Below are 18,904 nucleotides of genomic sequence, written 5' to 3' on the forward strand. Positions count from 1 at the left end.
GCTTCAAACTTGTCCTAACGCATCATCTGTCAGGGTGGTAGAAAATGACTTGTTCTAATTTTATTTTATTGTATTTATACAATGTGTTATATATTTATATAAATTGTCCTAACAGGACCAGATCTCCTGCTCTAGCCTGGCAGGTTATTTCTTACCTCTGACGTCTTTCTTACCTGATGGCCACAGAGAGCCAGAGTTTGTATTCAGTCAGTTTGGGGCTCCACTTTTTGCCTCAAAGCTTTATTTTCTGAGTGTTCCACAAGAATTGTGGATCTGCTTCATTCTCACTCCGTTTTCATAATTCTTTGTTACCACTCTTCCCTTACAAACTTAAATGCCATAAAAATTACAGTTCTTAAAAAAGAAAATGTTTATGAAACCAAGGTGTTCATGACTATGTTGTATTTGTTAATGATCATGAATGCATGATTCAGGAAGTTAAGCAATTTTAAGGCCAGTTATTTTCAGTTATTATTTATTTCATTTCTAACCGGCCCCATAGCCGAAGCTGACTGGCTGGTTTACAACAAACAATTCATGAAAGGGATCGAAGCAGGTCTTAATCCCACCATTGAAAATAATGACATTTGAAAGTGCTTAATTTTTGGCAGGGCTGGGTGGGTGGGATGCACGGGAGAAGAGAAATACTCTATAAATACTAAAGCTGCAGTCCTATGCACTATTACTTATGAGTAAGCCTCATTGAAGTCAGTGGGACTTATCTACAGCACTCTGTGATACTTAGTCTTAACTATCCTTACCAAAATTCTATAAGGCAGGACAATATTATTATTACCTATATTACAGTTGAGAGAAGAAGAGAAGACTAAGAAATAGTGCTTAAGGCCAGACAGCAAGTTTGTGTCTGAGCCAATATTTAAACTGGGACATTCTGCCCATGCTTTTATTTAAACCAAGTATGCTGCCAAGACCTCGGAAAGGATCCTTCCAGAGTTTATGACTGTACGGTAAAACAGCAGATCAAATTCAACCCAAGCAAATGCAAAATGATGCTCATTGAAACAAAGCATTCCTTATTTCACATATTTAGTGAGAGTGTCCAAATTGACTGAAACTGCTGATGGGAGGTGATCCTGGTGTCATAGTAAAAGCTTGCTGACAATATCTGATTATTGGGCTATGTCTGTGAGAAAACATGGGGAGGGGGCAGATGAGAGAGAGTATTTATGTATAAATACATAAATGGTATTTATGGAGCATTATCTATGAAGGAAGTCTTAAGAAGTTTGATTGCTCCGTTCAGAAAAAAAGATAGCTATCATTGTTTTAAAAAGTTGAGAGAGTTATTCTCTCCCCACTACTAGAACTTAAGGGTTTGCTTTATATTTTATGTTCTTCCCTTGAGAGAAACTTCAGAAATGGTGGCTAGTTGATTTTAAGCCTTTGAACGTGTACCAGTTTTTGAATGTAAATTGAAATGGAGTTCTTGCCAATTCAAATCCAGTCAGCTGTTCAAAATCCAGAATTACATAGCTAATAATTGGCCTACATAAGCATTTTTATGAAAAGCATTATTGAGGGCTTTTTCTGGCATAATTCTGTTCTGAGACTTGACCTCTCTGTGGGCTTCAGAGTCTTGCCTGTTAGTAGGGGAAAGTGTTGAGGAATGCATATTCAGTAACACAATGGTAAATAACAAGAACTGTTTGTTGTCTATGTAAAAAAACAAATATCTAGATTTAAAGGGCCTTTGTGCATCCAGGAAGGGGTCTCCTCAAGTACACTGATGGTGCATAATAATACTTTTTTTAAAGTTGTGTTTTTTAACCTAACTGCCACCAGTTCTATATTTGTGCAGTTTCCTCTTTGGGGCAGATTTTTGTGCTGACAGTAACAAACCACTTCAATCTGAACAATTTGCAGTACCAACCTGCACTGCTAGGTTTTCATAACAATGTATCTGGTATTGGAATTACCATTGTATTGGTAATAACCACAGCATGTACCACAGAGCTTTCAAAGACCCCTGTTTGTAATAAGCTGGCAGTTGTCTCCACTTATTCCCTCTTCAAAGTTCATAGAAAATGTGCTTTCACTGTTGGTGAAGACTGCCTCAGTTTTTCTTTTGTAAGACTGATTTGACAACTCAGGATTCTTTTCAACAGGTCGATGTTGACCGGTAAGGCAGTTGCTGATGGGAACTGTGATCACCATTGCAGAGCAGTTTGAGGGAGGATGGACCTTATGCCTAACAGGAAAAGGTGGTGGTGGTAGCTGCAAGGGGTCTCTCAGTAAGCAACTTGCAAGGATGCATGCAGTCGCTGACTGACTAGTAACTCCGAATGTGTGCTGCTGACATCAGTGGGGGCTGCCGTGTAGTCAGCAACTGTGTGCTTTCTCAGTGCTGCCTGAGACAATCCCTATATCCACCGCAGCTGCCTGACAGTGACTGGAAAGGCATGCTTTTCCCTTAGCCCTTGATTGCTTCGCAGCAGTTGCCAGGTTTGCAGACAGCCACTTGCCTGTTTGCCTCTGGCGAGTAAGAGCTGGCTCTAGGTGATAAGGCAGGGAAGTTTGACAGAGATGGTGCTCTTTTGGTCCAAACCATACCTGATGAAATTATGTATGTGGTGGGAGACAGGCTAGTAAGTTTTGTGTGCTTGACCAATTTAAAGAAGCTGTTTTAAATCGTTCATAAAAGTTCAGGCCACAACTTTTGTTTACTAAATTGCTTGCCTCACTTCACTGTGGAAGTTATTTCTGGCCTAAAAGAGAACTGGTTTGTGTAAGGATTGCCTGCATGGCGGCAGATAATTCTTACTCTATGTGTGTGGCTGTTTATGGGCTTTATTGACGTTAACGTCAGTAAACATAAATGTCATATTTTCCCCCCTGATTCTGAACCAAGGCTGTAAACTTGCACATTTGAGTTTATTTTCACTTGTGTCCCAGTCTTTGCAATGAAAAAGGCACTTATACCAAATGGGTTCAATTCAGGTATTTTTTGTATCTTTGGATAATATGCCACCAAAACAAATAAAAACAGGCACATGTTTGGATATTTGTCTTTGGAATGGTTGCATAGAAAAAAGATCCTAAATGATTGTGCAAATAATTATTAAGCTTAAGGATTCTCATCAACAGATAGATGTTGGTCCAAATTGCCTTATCAACATGAAAAGGGGAAGACAATTTTAGACTATTTTTTGTTTTGTTTTTCTCCAGATGTTTCCTCCAAGACAGACATATATAGTTTTTATTATATTTAGGTAAAAGAAGGAACCAAATGGTACAAACTTCAAAAAGTAAGTTTATTTGTCTGATGTGCAGGATTTGTCTTTCAGTGTTTATATCAAGGCAGGTTTAAACAGAACATGTGGCATTTTTTAATTTAACAACATCTCTCTTTCCTAAACACTAACCACTGAAATACTTCAACAACAATACAAATAGAAGGATGTTTTTAACTTGTTGTGCTTGAGTATTTCATATTTGTTTGGCGTGGCACAGGAAGGTGCAAACTGTCATCTTCTACCCACCAGGGCCATCAGCTAAATCCCTCATTAACTTGAGTGAAAATAGGACCAGACTTCAAAGATGGTATGGGATTAGCTCTTAGGAATCTTGTCTGAGGAAGTACTATAGTCTTAGAGGTCCACGACTGTATTGGCCATACATAGTAGGCTTTAAAAAGAAATGCAAGTAGGAATACTTACTGCTCTGCCCACGCATCTCTTTTGTTAATACTGTATGACATCTAATGGAATTGGCTTCATCTGTTGACCATTTGAAGCTATTCCTTACAATATTGATTAGAAACTTGAAAAACACACATCTGAGAGTGCTTGTTCATATTGTGCCCCATTTTTTCAACCTTTATTTTACTGATTCAGAGGGCTGATTTCCACTTTATAATTTGTACTTGAATATGGATATTGAATGCAAAATACATACAACTCAAATATGAAGGGCATAGAAATGTGGGTTGTTGTGTGAACCCAGACATGCTAACAAATCATGGTTTGTTAACTACTAACAACCCACAATTCATAACCCAACAACAAACCATGCGTTCTCTTCGTGGGTTGTTCGTAGTTAACAAACCATAGCTTTTTTAGCTCAGCTGGGTTCACACAACGCAACAACACACTTTTTAATGACAACCCACAATTCAACGATAGCCCACACTCAACGCATACTGAACCTTGAGTGTGGGTCATGTTGTATGAAGAGAGATACTAGTGTATTTCTGTTTAAACCCAGTTTAAATAGAAATACAATACAGCACACCATAGTTGGCACACAGTGACCAGGTAACCTGTGTGCCTGCTTAGTCTACTGGCCAGGTGCTAACTGTTGATGAGCAATTTTGAGGCCTGTGCTGTCCTTTCTTATTGTTTTTTATCTTTAAACTGGACTTGGACTGGGCAGCCCTTCAAATAGAAGACAACTTCAAATAGAGGGCAGTCCTTTGTAAAGTACATGACCACCCTATAGATTAGTGGATGTAGGATTACAGCCTAAGAGGTTCTCAGTGACTGGGTTCACACAACACGTGGTGTTCTTTAGGATGCAACTCCTGCTGGTCCAGACCAACTACTACTACTTTCACTTAGGTCTGTTAGCTAGAGAAACCTTGCTGTGATTACTTTTCTATACACACACACACCTCTGCTCTTGGAGAAGTGTAAATAAAAGGGTTTTCAAGTTGTTTTCTGCAGCTCGCTCTAGTGAATAATAATAGTACCTAGCCATTACCGACCAATATAGTACATAGGGCAAAGGGACATTCAGATTTCCAAAGCTGTGATTTGGCAGGTTAGGGAGAAAAAAATTACCTTTATTCCCAACAAGAATATTCAGGATTAACAATTTTGCCTTTGTGGTAAACCATTTCTGTTGGTCTTTTAGTTCAAGAGCAGATGCCATCTTGGGTTTGCTTTCTTTCTTGCAGCTCCTCTATGTGTGAGAGAAGCCCTTAATTGCCACAGAGCTGGTTATGAACAAGTCATGTGTCTGCCAAATGTAACTCATCCTTGTTGTGTTGTTGTACAACACAGCAATGCTTCCATATCTAGCCTACACCTGGTCTTGCCAATTATTTATGGCTATTAACTCAACTGTTTCTGGATCTTTCATTTACTAATGAATCCTGTTCTTCATCTCCTTCACCTACTTCCTGCAAGAGTGGATTTGAATGGCCTGTACTATTTTAACAGAAAAGGAAGTAGGTAAATTATGTCAGCTTTCTGCTAAAATCAAGTTGATCACCTATTGATTGCTGACTACCTGCTGCCATTTTTGTCTAGTTTCTCTCTGAAACAAGTCCTAGATGGTGAATACTACTGCTGTAGTATTGGCTTTAGGCTCAAAGTAGTCTAAGTAGATCTTACACAATAGGCAGTATCCAGAATGGGGCAGGTCAGTGGAATTTGCAGAAGGGAGCTCCGCTGATCTGCCCCAATTTGGAAACACATTTCTGCTCATTACTGGGGTTACTATCGGAAGCGCTAATTCCTGTTGCGCAGCTGGTGGATCCCACAAGCGCAACGGAACCAGCAGGAGTAAAGCAACAGTAATAGATACTGCCTCGTATTTTTGCCAAATTAATTAAGTGCTTCCCAAGCTATTACCTCAACTTCTGTATTATAAATAAGCTTTAATTACCCAAGTAATAACATCTGTACAGAATGTATAAAAAAAATTGGAAGGGGCCTAAATACTTTTGGTGTCATCTGAGGAGAGTTTTCCCTCACTAAAATACTGAATGGATTAGTTTTCATCATCCAGATAACATTGTGAGTCAAGCAGAGAGCAAAATTGAAGAAGTAGTGATATGCGAGGCATGCTTACTCAAGAAGGAATAAAATTAATATTGCAAAATTCAAGTAATTCCACATGCTATAGAGGAAGATATAAGAGTTTCAAATTCACTCTGAACATGAAACAGAATTTTCCCCAAACCTATGACAGATTTCATCTAAGAACACTGCTAGAATAATGGATTTCATAGCAACATCTTTTCCCCATAAGAACTATAGGCAAATGATTGCTTCCAATGCTAGTATAATAACAAAAGGTGTTATATTTTCCTACTCATATTCTAAATATATGTGTGGCAATAGATTCACTTCTATTCTGCATATTCCCAAAATATGAGATGCATGAATCCCAGTCATGCATTTTATCTAGGTTGTGAAGCTTTTCCAGATATAGGTCGGGGGGGGGGGGGGATCTGCCACTCCAGCTGACTTTCAGAGCATAAGCAAGAGGAAAAAAATGTTGGAATCAGCCCTGAATGACTTTATACAGACACACACACACAGCATTTTATTTATGCTGTTTTTATCCTGCCTTTTGCTAAAGGGCCTCACGTCAGCTTACATATAAAACAGTAAAAACAGAACCACCATACAAAACAGCAAAATGAGAATAGATAAAACAGCGAGGCCATCAGGTAAAACCCAGATCAAAGCAGTAAGTGGGACAATTTAAAAGGAATCTGTAATATCACGAAAGCCATTAAACGCATGGGCAAACAAAGCAGACTTCACCAGGCACCTAAAGGATAGCAAAGAAAGCACCAGGCAAATATTTCTAGGGAGGGAGTTCCATAATTGAAGTGTCACCAAAGAATGGGCTGGTGGCTTCTAAAGAGAGGGCCTGATCTCCAAAGGTGGGGAAACCTGGAGAGGGCTCTGATGATGTTCTTAAGTGGTGCCTGGTTTTTGACAGAGAAGGTGGCCCTTTAAATGCTGGGACCCTGATAGGTTTAAGGCTTTAAAGGTCAGGACCAGAAAACAATGTGTATACAAAGTCAACAAACATGTTTGCCAATGCATATATTATATACAAAACCCAACCAGAATGGGTTATAGCCCCATTCTGTACACACTTGCTACCGTATAACGTATGAAGCGATCTTGGGACTGGTACGCATTTTGAATTTGCTGTTGTCACTGTGCATAGCCGCATCTTAATTGGGTGTGTTTACTGTGGTATTCCCACTGTGAAAATACAATTTCTTTTTAAATGGAATTTCTCTTCAGCATTGGGAACTACTGCCATAAAAACATCAATTGAAGCTTTTAAAATGCATTTTATTCATTTTTTAAAAAAAAAATATCCTTTTCTATCAAAACAACATACAAAGCAGCTCCCAGCATACAATATAATTAATAAGAACAAGACTATCTTTGGCTGCATGTGTAGTCTTCTTCCACATAAGCATATCTCTTCTCTGGATCCCAGTCTCTGTGCAGCAGCCTACCCCAACCTGGTGCCCTCCAGATGTTTTGGACTTCAACTCCCATCAGCCCTAGCCAGCATGGCTACTGATCAGGAATCCTGAGGGTTGTAATCTAAAACATCTGGAGAGCATCAGGTTGGGAAAAGCTAATGTATAGCTTCTGAATAAGTTTTTGTAACTTGATTTTATCTCTCTTTCTTTGCTAAATCATGAAATTTGAAGAATTGTGAAGGAAGAGTGGCAAATGAGAGATGGATGGAACATAGTAATAAGTATATTTTTTGAATACCTAATAATTTTGAATGTACGTTTGCATAACAGCTAATACTGCAGGAACCATTTGTGTTGGGCTAAGCAAGCTTTTGACACATTACGTGCAAGTACGTGCATATGCTTCATTATTTAATTGCCTTAGGAGACTGCTGTTTAAATTGGCAAATCGACTTATTAAAAGCAAAGCTTGTCTGCTGGCAAGATTACAGCATGCTGGGGTAGGGGCTGGGGAGCCCAAATGCTGAAATATAGAGTGTTTATAGTGTAAGGAAACTATAAAGTTACTAGGGAAAAGTAGGATTAAATGTGGTTCTAATTTATTGTACTGGGCTCAACATAATAGTCTTTCAGGACTCAGGAATAAATGATGATATCTTTTTTTATTTCTGGATCAAATATTCTGAGAAAATCTGAAATTCCTTGCACTTCTAGCTCCTAGAAAGACTGGAAGTTTTGTTCTCAAGAGTATTATTATGATTTATTATATTTTTAATCCACCGAATAACAAAAATTCTCTGGGCAGATTACATAAAGTTAAAAGAAAAAATACAATACAAACAACAAGTAGCACAGAAAAAACAATATGAAATATACAAAAACAGCCATAAAAGATAACAGTGTAGGGACCAGGTGAGCCACCTTGGGGAGGACATTCCATAAAGAGGGCACCACAACTCAGAACACCCCTCCCTCTTGTAGTTACCTATCTAACTACTTCGGGTGACACCTGAAGGAGAGCCTCTGAAGATGATCTAAGGGGCCAAGAAGGTACATAAGGGAAGAGATGTTCCTTTAGAAACACTTGGGCTATTCACATGACATGACAGCCCACTGTGGGTTATTTAACCCACAGTGAGGTTGCAGTGCGTGCAGGGCATGTGCGGACATCATTTTGAATATGCAACCCCCGCTCAGGGGTTGTCATGTCATGTGAACCCAGTGAGTGTGGGTTATGGCGGGAGGGTTAAACCCTTGCATAACAAATGGACTGTTTTAGGGATATGTAAGGATTGTTTAGTCCTTGCATAACCTACACTTACTGGGTTCGCGCAACATGACAACTCCTGAGCGGGGTTGGAATATGCAAGCTGGTGCTCACAGTCACCGCAACGTGTCATGAGTTCAATAACCCACAATCAGCTATGGCATGTCATCCAAACCCAGGCTCTGGCCCCAAGCCCTTTAGAGTTTTAAAGGTCACCACCAACATTTGAAATGTTTGAGCAGTTTTTAATTTTAAAAAATGCAGATGGTAACATAATAGTAAGGTTTCTTTAGTCTTAGGCGATTAGCAATCTAGCAGTGGGCCTTGCTGTAGACAGTTCATAGCTACTTTACCCAGAGTTTTAAGCTATGTGGGTTTTATCATTTGTTTGGAATGGCTGTGATAGATTTGTATGTACTGGATAACTGAAAAAGTACAACCAACCAGTTTATGCTGGGCAAGCATAATACTGGTTTTACTGCAGGTTCTACCTACACATTGCAAACTGACAGCTTATTAGGCCCAACTCCATTCTGGAGTACTCGCAACTGAGACCTTGTGATTGTTCCTTAGGAGGGAAGCTGTAGAACAGGGGTGGGCAACTTGTGATTCTCCAGATGTTGTTGAACTATAGCTCTATCATCCCTTACCATTGGCTATGCTGGCTAGGGCTGATCATAGTCCAACAACATCTGGAGGGCTACAAGTTGCCCACCCCCACTGTAGAGTATAAAATGTACAAGCAAGCTCTTAGTTTGTGGCTTCACTTCAGAAATCTGCTAGACATGTTCATTGTGTTCCATTTATATTGAAAGTGCCTGTGAGCGACAAGCTGCTTGCACTGGACAAGAACTGCTAACCATTTCCCACAGGTAGCAGCGATTAAGTTTCTCTTGTATAAAAGGCATACAGTTGCAGAGAGATACAATTTTACCAAGCCAATCGGTATAAGAGAAAGTTTTTATTAAAAATAATAATCATAAATCTGCTTGTGGAGAACATGAAGAAAAGGTAACACTGCAATCCTATACATGTCTACTCGTAAGTCCCATTGAATTCAGCGGGACTTAGACCTAGGTAAGTGTGTGTATACTATGGGTTGCAGCCTAAAAAGCTTAAGATTCCCCAGAGGGTTTCGGATCTTTTTGTATCAAAGCAATAATGAGGTGCAGTAGGTTAAGGCAATTGGTGCATCAGGTTAGTATTAAGCAACTTTAATTGATGTTGAATTTTGTATACTGCTGTAAGATTTAAGGGCAAGGCTAATTAGGGTACAGCTTGTTCTAACTGCATGCACAAACTCAGTATGATGAAAATCATGTACGAAGTATGCTTTTAGGTCCTGTGGGTGGTGTTACCTTAGGAATCAGTGCACTGAGCTATTAAAAGAAAAGGTCACAAGACCTAGCCGGGAAAAAAACACTTTTTAAAAACCATTTCCTGTTAACCAGATAAGTTCAAATAAGTAGATTTTAATTTCTCTCTACAAGTAGGGATTTTGTATGTAATGAAAGCACTTTCTTAATCACATTCTAACCTAAACATTTTCTGTCTATTATGGATGAACATTCTCATAGGTCTGTTATAGTGCCATGGTTTGTGATGCTGTGTAAATGGAATAGCGTAGGTTGTTTCTGTGACATCCAAACCCAGGCACTTAGGGTTGTTCATGGGTTGAACAACCCAAGGTAAACTCAAGAAGAAGCCATAGGCTAACTTGAGGTTGTTTAACCCTTGAACAACCCCAAGTGTTGAGACATTACAAAAACAACCTGAAATGCTAGATCAGTAGGTTGTTCCAGGAATCTGGAAGTGGCTTGCACACAGCTTGCATCCCTATACCCAAGAATGGATTTACATAGATTTGTTTTATACTCCTTAACAGATTGACCCTGTTCAGATGTAATGGCAGCATCCGGCCATTACAATTTGTGGGTTAATTAACCCAGAAATTGCCATTACATCGAAACAGAGTCAATCTGTTAAGGAGTATAAAATAAGTCTATGAAAATCAATTCATGAGTTAATTAACCCACAAATTGCCACCAAATGCTGCTGTTACATCCAGACAGGGCCATTGTCTCCCTACCATTTGTAATGTCCAACTTCTACATGAAGAGTCATGGTTTTCTTATCCATGCAAGGAAAGGGGGAAGAGACCCATAATAGTACTTTGATTTCCAGAACAAAGCAACAAAATGTAATTATGGAATTTTCTTGCTAATTTACACATGTGTTGCTTTAGGGGGGATAGGACTAGTAAGCGCCCACTTTGTTTCACAATCAAGAACTTTATATCTATATATTCTCCATAGAAAGCAGATGGAGAAAATAGCTTTCTTCCAAACCAGCTTCTCAGATTTAGAAGACAAAACGTTATCTCTCTTTTTTTTCTTTTTGGACATAATGAAGATTTAACTCAGTTTGCGCAGTCACAAGATAAGTCTGGACAAAATAATGAACACTTCGGAGATATATGTGGCCCTCTTGCGGAACTGTATGGGGTCAAGAAAGAGGAATAGTAATCTTAAAGTAAATACATACATTCCCTATAATTAAGGAATAAGTAGAGACTTAAAAGAGATCTCTGAAGCATAGTGCCACACATAGCATAATGGCCCTCTGTTGAGTAGGAAATTCATCCAAGAGGCACTGATGGAAAATTCTGACACTCTGAGGTGTGGAGTAACCTCAAAGCAATCAACACAGTCATGAGATAACTGGAATCTTATATTACTTTCTTTCTAATAGGTTTTGCTGCTCAGAAATTTTTCCTTGATGGTATCCCATCAAAGTACTTTGAGAACTGTTATTTTGACAGTAACAATCTCTAATGAGTTTACTAAAATCTTATTGTAGTTAGTGTTCTCCAAGCATTGGGAAAAAAACTTTTTATACGTAATGGCAAAGATTTACCACTGTTACCGGATACTTACTCTTTCCTGAAACAGTACAAAAAGTAATAGCAAGGTTAGCCTTTGTAGGGGTTTAGGTGAAATATCTTTTGCATGTCTAATTTGTATATCCCATTGGTGTTAGATATTACAAATTAAATTCCGTATCCTGCCTATACTGGACAAGAGCAGCCCAACAGTGACTTTGGCCAGCCACTGTCTCTTAGCCCAGGTGTGCAGAACCTCCTTCAGCTGGAGGGCCAAGTTCCATTTCGAAGAAGCTTTTGGGGCCCGCATATCAGTGGTGGCAAGGCTGAAGGAAAAGGGGGCAAGGTCAAAGGCAAAAGGGGAGGGGTCCAAATTACCAGAAATACCTAAAATGTCAGCATATTTTCACTTAGCACTCTTACTGCCAGCAACTAAGCCTTAGGAGAGGCAATCCAACATTTTAGAATGGGGGAAAAAACTGTACAAAAGCCGAGATACCACTGAATGATTGGTTGTTGGGGGAAATGGTGTGAAACCAGGGGAAGGTGGGGTGGGTCCACCTGAGGAAGTCTTGGGGTCTTGATTGGAACCCCAGGAAGTCAGGATTTGCACCCGGGCATAAGGTTCTGCACCTCTGTCTTAGCCTAACCTACCTCACAGTATGATTGTGAGGATAAAATGAGGTGGAGCATGCAGCTGAGAGCTCCTTGGAACAAAGGCAGTATACAAATGAAAGAAATACATTTCATAATTACTCTGGAAATTAAACATGAAAGTGACTTTTAGGTGTCGGAGCTAATTTGAGCATCATTCCTGTTAAGAGGAGAAAAAACAATAGTAGGTATTCCAGGGGTCAGCAAGTTAATAAAATACAATAATGCTACTGATTAAAAAAATAATCCTGTCCCCTGGAGTACACACCCTTCCCAGCAACCTTTTCCCTGCTGGGAGAGGGGGCAGGGCTTGGGAAAGAAGCTGGCAGATCAGCTGGGCTATGGGAAAAAGTGGGTGAGGTGCAGCTGGCTTCACGGGCTTCAGATTGTGCACCCTACCTAATATTATATGTTTATGTATTTGCCAATCAAACAAGAATAAATAATGCAAACATTATGTTTGCAGTTGTCCTACCATTCTTGTTTACAGTGCTATTGTACACATGCAAAGCTAAGATTCTTGTTGCACCTTAAAGACTAACAAATGTATTCTGGCATGCATGAAGCGTTAACCTCAAATCGGCAGATCTATACACATTCTTGGAGAGGGAGAGTGGGGAGGAACCAGACCCTGTAGCAGATGCCAACTCTGTCCCCAAATCTATTCTGGCAACACTGTTACAGGACCTAATAATGTCCTGTAACCCACCCACAACATCAGGGATTCTTACACCTGTTCATTTTTCAATGTGAGATATGCTACCATTTGCCAGCAATGCCCTACTGCATTTTACATAGGACAAACAGGTCAGTCTCCACGTAAAAGAATAAATGGATACAAATCTGATACCAGGAATGGCAATGCTCAGAAACCAATGGGATTAGATTTCAGCCCCCCAGGACATCCTGTCAATGACCTTAAGATGGTCATTCTTGAACAAAAGAATTTCAGAGACAGGTATGAACACAAAATTGCTGAAGTACAATTCATCAAGAGATTCAACTCTTATTTCCTGTGGTTTGAATTATATGTTAATCAGCTCACCATTGCAATTATGTCTGCATTATCACTCAGCAGCATTTTATGAATGGCAACTGGTAATGTAGTGTACACTGTGTACACTGGAGAGCCAGTGTAGTGTAGTGGTGAGAGTGACGGACTGGGAGCCGGGAGATCCGGGTTCTAGTCCCCACTTGGCCATGGAAGCTCACTGGGTGACTTTGGGCCAGTCACAAACTCTCAGCCCAACCTACCTCACAGGGTTGTTGTTGTGAGGATACAACGGTGAGGAGGAGGATAATGTAAGCCGCCTTGAGTTCCTTGCGAGAGGGAGAAAGGCGGGGTATAAATGCAATAAATAAATAAATAATCATCACTGTCTCTACTTTTTGCATTTCATTTCCCTCTGACTGTAAAGGGGGAGTTTACATCTCTCCCCCTCCCCCCAGCATGTGTATTTAAATCTGCCAATTTGAGGTTAACACTTCGTGCATCTAATGAACAGTCGGTGAAAACTTATGCCAGAATAAATTTCTTAGTCTCTACAGTGCCATGAGACTCTAAGTTATTTTTGCTGCAACAGTCTTACATGTTAACATAAGTAAAAACAAAACAGTTCTCTGCCTTAAGGAGCTTACAATCCAAATTATTACTCCAGTGCCTCCACTACCCATTTTACTCATACTGCATCCTCACAGTATTACTGTTACATTTTCTTTTCCTTTTTTAAAGAAGGATGATTGAAAAAAGTGTCCATACTTGTATATAACGTGTACTTTAACAGTGGCCCATAGCGGGAGTAGCATATAACAGACAGTTTAACTACAGGCATGTGTTTTTTTTTTAAGTTCCAATTGGAGCCAATAAAAAACATCTGTTGTTTCATTTATAGCTCGCATTTCCAAGAAGTATATTCTATAGCAGATGAAAAAGTGGATGACAGCTCATAATTCATAAAGTTACCAAAGCTTAATCTGATAGAACATCATGTACAAAACTCCTCCCTACCACACGGACAATATTGCTTCCTTCTAATAGAAGATAGCATGGGTTTGCTACATGTTAAATTGAGAGCTGACATACAACTTGCAACAGTTGTTATAATAATTAAAAATTTAATGAAGAAGCATGGTGCCTCGTTATTGCAAAATGTTGGTTTAGAACTAACAACTCACTGCTGGGGAGATGCATTTTATTAGCATTCGGAAGCTGGTATCGTCCCTAGAAATGAAAAAAATGTTTATTTCCCCCCTTGAATCTATTTTGTTTTATATTAGATGAACTCCTTGTATTGTCATCTTGATTATGCATTTTTAAGGGACATTTTCTTGCATCTCACTTCTGTTTAAAATATTTTGAAACTTGAATAAAAGTTTCATCAGAAAATACTACTTACTTACCAACAACTTACCAGAACTGAACAAATTTTTCATCTTTCCATCGCAGCTGTCACAAGCAATAGTGCAGAAGGCTTGTACCCAGAATATGCAGGCTATTAAAATTAGACATCTTACATTTAGGGGAAGAATAAAAATGAATTCTCACATTGTTAAGTGAAAGTAAAATACTTGTTCTTTCCTACTAATGGAAAGCAACTAGGAAAGAAATATTACAGCTCTCAGGTTTTCAGAACATCAGTGTGGTACATTTTCTGGGAATTTTTGTAATGTAATTGAGGGCATGAATAGTATTCCTTGACACTGAACTGCCTGTACTAAGTGAGTGCCACTTTGCTAATGTTCATTGCTTTTTCCGTAGTCATTTTGCTTGTTTATCTGTGTTGAAAAACTTTACTTCCTAAGAACTAACTACATGTGCAACATAATCCTATGCAGGTTTACTTGGAAGTAAGCCTGACAAAGTTCAATGAGACTCCCAATAAAGTATGTGTAGAATTGTAGGCTTAATATTCTTGACCTATTAGCTCCATCCATAATTGTGCTCATACAGCTGTTATTAATAAAAAAAAACACTTTCATACTATAAACATATTTATTTATTTTTTTATTTATTATTAAATTTATTAATCGCCCATCTGGCTGGTCACCCAGCCACTCTGGGCGATGTACAACATACAATAAAAACAGTTTAAAACAATAAAATTCTACAATAAAAACATTTTCTAAAATACCCTAACCCACCCCAAATGCCTGCCTGAACAACAACATTTTTAATGCACGACGGAAAGTTCTGTTAGGCACCCAGCAAGTTTTCATTGATTTCTTGCAAACTGTGCCTCTCTCCTTCTCCTTCTCTTTCTCCTCTCCCACATGGTAAAATGCTTTCTAAGCTCTCCCCAGTTGAAAAGTGGCTTTCTATGTGGGACGTAGTTCTTGGAGAAAAAACCCCTACTGGCCACAGAGAGGATGCAGCTAGCTAGTGGCAGTTAAGTTAGTGTTGATTTTCCTGGGACTTAAAGCTTAATTAACTTTTTCAAGATTTGTGCTCATACGGTATGAGTTTCCAAGAAAATTCACACATGTAAGTGAATTTGTATGTATCTGTATGAAAGCTACTGTGATGGAACTCATGACTCAGGGTTGGATTTAAACTGTAATATTGGACCATAGTCTCCTGTATACCTTGTGGTAAATGAGTCCCTTTTTTCATAGTGTATCATATTACATTTTAAAGGGCAGGTTAGGTTATAATTTTTGTTCTATCCACTTTCGTGCTTCCTCTAGCAGTAATGAAAGGTTTGGCTCAGACACTTCAGGGCCAATCTTCCAGCTTTAACTTTCCATAGGTCTGTGCCAGGTAATAACTCTGAAAATCTCTTTTTACTGAGAACTCCTCCAAAAGGTGCAGCTGTGTGCTGGTTTCGTCTTGCAGTTTGTAGCTATGTTGGCAGTACTTAGATGCAAGGTATGTTGTCGGCTCCCACACGTTGCTGTTGCTAAATGCTGTTCAGGCCTGTCTCTATGAGTGAGAAGGAAGAACATTCGGATTGGAGGGAATCCCAAGTTCTGTTTCATCTGATTGGTTATCATTGTGGCAAGGTAAAAATAGAACCAGTGGAAAATCCAGCATTTCTGACATGTCATCAGAAGCCTTCTTTAACAAATGCTTAATGACTAGTGAAGGAGGTTCGTTAAGATACGTCCAGCAGCTTGTAAATTTTGGAGATAGTGGGGTTTAAAATAAAACTCAAATAGTACACTTCATCTTATCTGAAAAGTAAAATGATTACTTTAAGTGAAAGACTGATATTGGATTGTAGCAAAGGAATCAGCAAAGTTGCCCAGATTCTTAAGAATGGACTTGGGTCTCCAAACCTCTGTGCTGTTTTACAGCACACTTCAAAGCAGAAGATAATTTTAAAGTCAGGTACTGGTTGCAGGCTGCTTGTCATGCTTTGTTTTTTCTGTGCGTTCATTAAAAATTGCATGTTAGAAGTGGGCTTGTTTCACGTTGTAATCCTTCTGATATGTGTGTAGTTCTCTGCTCTATTACATCTAATCCATATTCAGAGCTTATTTTGGCTTTGGTAGTTGGAATACTGACTTTTATTCCAGTCTGTTTCTGTAGCATGTCAGCGTTTTAAAAATTAAAAGCACAACGAACAAACCTGGCCTTCTTCTGTGTAAGTCTTATAAAATAGCATTTAGTTCTAAGAATGTTGTAAAGTGTTTAGCTTGGCAGACAAATGTTTCCTGAGGTCTTTTTTTTTTTTTTTTTTTACTTTAACCATGACTGTAATTTTCAGTTTTGTGCCAAAGGTGGAAAGTTTACTGCTGAAAGCACCAATTGCAGTATAATGGTATGGGGATTTTACACAAGAGACTTGCAGAACAGTACAGCAAGAGGTCCATTAAAAAAAAACCCTGTTAAAATAGTATTTTAAAGTGACATTTTGTGAGGTTGTGTCAATTTTGATAATGTGTTTACTCATCATTTATTTGCATTACATTTTAAGTGCTTTTAATTTCCATCAGTTCCTTAAGAATTAAATTACAATCTGCAGAGTTAATTTGAATGTTAAATTAAGTGAGATGGAAGTATAGTTTCAAAAGGCAAAATAATCAGGGCTGCCACCCAATGTTTTTTTAAATTGTAGTTAATTGTATGATTTTAGTGGATTGATCCATCGGTTAAATTTGCATCTGAATAAAAACAGTTCTGACAAAAACAAAAAGCATACTTCCTGGGTTTTTAGACGGTGGATACAAATATAATAGCAGGCATCATCTTAGAAGAACAATATTTTCTCTTCCCTCATGCCATCTTAGAAGAGGCGCCCCTACTTTGTGTGCCTGCTCTAAGATCTTATTTGCCATTTGCAGCTTTTATAAAGACTTGTATTAAATATTGTATTTTAATTGCTGCACAATTAACTAGGGAGGGGCTTTTTAGACAATCAAAAAGATCTTGATTAGTCTAACAGATTAAGACTGCAAGTACTTCTGAGTAAATGTTCATAGGATAGCACTTAACATATTGCAGCTCTCAAAGTTATCTTTTATGTAGCAAACCCAATTAATTGTAAGAGCATTTCTAACTCATATCACCCGATTTTGCTAACTAGAGAAGATAGGAGAAGGTAAGGGAAGCCTGTCCTTAAAAATACTTTAATACTTATAACTGCTATAAAACCAGTGCACCTGTATATTTGTGAAGTATAAAACATCATATTAGTCCAGTGCTACTGCTCTTTCCCCAAACTGGTTCTGGCCAGATGTTAAGTAGTTAAAAGTAGCTCCATCTGTACATTGACATAAAACCCATGACTGACAGTCAAAGAAAAAGTCACTGTGTCACCCTGGTGAGCAGCATGGTTGGCAGAGGTGACCACTACCTTGGAGCTGTCCTTTTTTATTGTGTGGCAAGTAGTTATCTTTTCAGGATACTGTCATTTTGAACAGTAATTCAGATAACAGGTAACTTACTCTGGCAATTCCAGAAAAATATATCTAGAGGGAAGTGCCATTCAGATGGCTTTAGTTTGAAATGAGACATAGGATTCTGCGTAGTAGATGGTTAGCCACAGTTCAACATTTCTAGATTACTTCTGACACAAGATGGTAAAGCTGACCTGAAAGCAATAGAGAAAATGCTTCAATTTGCTTTCCTTACAGAAAACACTAGAGGGAGTAAGATAAACAAGGCAGGGTGTTGATACCTTGTGTTGGATTTTTTGTTGCATCTTTGCCCTCCTCAGAGCTGCTTCAGACACAACTATTTACTTTGCAGATACTCTGTGTATGTAAACTTCACATGCATGGTCATGTATGCATTTATGAGAAAGAGGCAGTTGGTCATATGTACACTGATTCCACACAGATCCACATATTTTGAATGTATATACTTTTATAAATAAAGCAAGATATTTCTGACATGCCTGTATTTCAAAATGGTTGGTTTTCTAGAATAAACAAAAGTTCTTAAAACTTTAAGATAAAATTATTCCTTGTTAGCAAATATATTTAGAATGACTACTTCTGGCTCCACTGCCTGGATAGGGAAGAACATCCTTTTTGGCAGTTTGTTCTTTTTCTGGAGACATTTCTAATCATTGCTGCAAAGAATGCTTCCAGAGTCTAATTTTTCGAATTTAGGTTCTTGTTCTGTGGCAAAGAGCTACTCTTAAGAGGATTCTGTACAAACTAAAAAAAGTTTTTGTTGCTTTAAAAAATGTGACATGTTAGTGGGTTTTTTTTTTAGAAACCACATGTTTTCTTAATAATTGCACCAACTGCCCCCCAAATAAAGGTGCATAGCTTCCTCAGGTGGTGCTAGACATTAACCCAGATAGCTACAGGTTGTTGTTTTTAATGAGAAGCTTGTATAGAATCTAGACTTAGGCTATGCATCTCCATGCCCCACTGTCCTCCGTCATCAGTCACACTGACAAGGAGGATGAACAATAAGCCTGGGAAAGGCATGGCAAGAATCTTAAATAGA

The 18,904-nt window shown here is 38.6% G+C and overlaps 1 protein-coding gene across 2 annotated transcripts in view; it reads left to right on the forward strand.

The window, feature by feature from the left end:
• PIK3R1 (phosphoinositide-3-kinase regulatory subunit 1) overlaps positions 1-18,904 on the forward strand; it is an 80,144-nt gene that overhangs the window by 27,997 nt on the left and 33,243 nt on the right. The window lies entirely within an intron of this gene.

This window comes from Heloderma suspectum, chromosome 2 (assembly GCF_057233095.1).
Source record: "Heloderma suspectum isolate Gila_16-S chromosome 2, 16-S_ref, whole genome shotgun sequence".
Lineage (NCBI taxonomy): Eukaryota > Metazoa > Chordata > Lepidosauria > Squamata > Helodermatidae > Heloderma > Heloderma suspectum.